We start from the raw sequence: 1,718 nt of genomic DNA on the forward strand, positions 1-1,718 counted from the left end.
ACTATATCAATAATTCCTAAGAGTTATTCACTATCTCTGACACATGTATCAGTTCTAACTGAATTCAGAAACTAGTCGCAATAAACACATTTATAATATTGGATATCATCCTGGTTAAGTCTTCCAGAACCTGTCCATCATTACAATAAATTAGGAAGATCGACAGAATTTTGCCATGTTAATGTTAGAAATGAACTTTGAGTCTCAGAAACCCAAAGGGGATTGAAGGAGAAGGACAACACGCCTGAGGGCACCCAGTTGGGGTCACGGCTGCCGCTGTTGTGCCAGGGATAATGGAGCTGCCGACTGCTGGGGAAAATGGAGTTGCCAACTCTGGAAGAGCTAAAAGTGGAGGAAGTGAAAGTCAGCTCAGTGCTTAAAGGTGCTGCCCATCACTATGGGCCTCAGTGAGATAAAACCACTGAGGAGTTCATGCTGTGCCTCTGGGAAGAGAAGCACCCTAGGGGCTGCCTGAAGGAGGACAAGCTGGTCAACAACTGTGCACTGAACTTCTTCAAGCAGATAGAGAGTCACTGTGCCAGCCTTTCACAGAGTATTGGACTTGCCTCGATTATTCCAACATGCAGTTATCTCATCACTGCTGCAAACAGCAGGCAAAGTTTGACCATGGTGTTTTGGACAAACTGGGCTGGGTGAGGCCTGACCTCAGGCAGTTGTCTAAGGTCACCAAAGTGAAAACAGATTGCCCTTTGCCAGAGAGTCCTTATCACTCAAGAGCAAGGCCAGAGTCCAGCCCTGTGATTGAAGGGGATCTGAAACCTGACAAGCACGGCACCTGCTTTCTTTTCTGGGCCGTGTAAAAATAGATCCATGTTCCACACTTGGACACCTCGGTCATGTACCCAGACGACAGACAACGAAAGCACCCACGCCGATCTAGTGTTCTTTCCTGGATCGCAGACATTAAATTAAAAAGTTAATTTATGTGACTTGGCTGTTACTCTAGACATTGCCTGTCCATTAAAAAATTTTAAAGGAAGAAAAAGAAAAAAGAAATGCACAGTAAAATAGCTCAAAGAAGCTTTTAGAAGCTGTGTAAACAACTGATAAAACATAGCCTGTGGATGTTTTAAGAGATTATACAAAAGGAGGATTTAGTTGATCAAAGGCAATGCATTAACTTGGAAGAGAATCATTGAGCGATTTCTTAGAATTCCAAATGCCAAGATCCAAGCCTGTGGCTTTGAAGCTCACTGTGGGTATTGGAAAAGATAGAACAAAGAGGAGGTTGACCAAGTTTCAAGGTATGCAGGAACTGAATCTGTTGAGACTTAATGGATCTACATAGAGTGATCTCTATGGTTGAAGAAATAGGCTTCTAAGGGTTATATGTTCTGCAACAGTGAATAACTTTGCCTGTAGAGACAATACCATTATTAATCTATACTATGTTTCTGCTTTGCTAAATACTAGAACTTCTTGAAGCGCCATGGAGTAGATGGGGGACATTGTTTTTAAAATCTTATTATGTCACACAATGCCTGGGAGACATGAACAAACATTTACTCACTTCAAATAGGGAACTGATGACAGACCAAGGTAGGGACACCGCCAAGGTCTGTTGAATGTCTTGGTAAACCGATGATTTTTATTTGGACTACTTTAAAAACTAAGGATGAGAGGTCACTTACTGATGCAACCAAGACAGCTGTAATCACCCAATCTTAACCAAATATGGATGTCAGGTCACAAAATCT

General features: G+C 42.1%; 1 pseudogene; it reads left to right on the forward strand.

Annotated features, from left to right (window-relative positions):
• Positions 1-303: 303 nt before the first annotated feature.
• Positions 304-821, forward strand: LOC148004271 (NADH dehydrogenase [ubiquinone] 1 alpha subcomplex subunit 8 pseudogene; annotated as a pseudogene).
• Positions 822-1,718: the final 897 nt, after the last annotated feature.

This window comes from Rattus norvegicus, chromosome 8 (genome assembly GCF_021556685.1).
Source record: "Rattus norvegicus strain SHRSP/BbbUtx chromosome 8, alternate assembly SHRSP_T2T, whole genome shotgun sequence".
Lineage (NCBI taxonomy): Eukaryota > Metazoa > Chordata > Mammalia > Rodentia > Muridae > Rattus > Rattus norvegicus.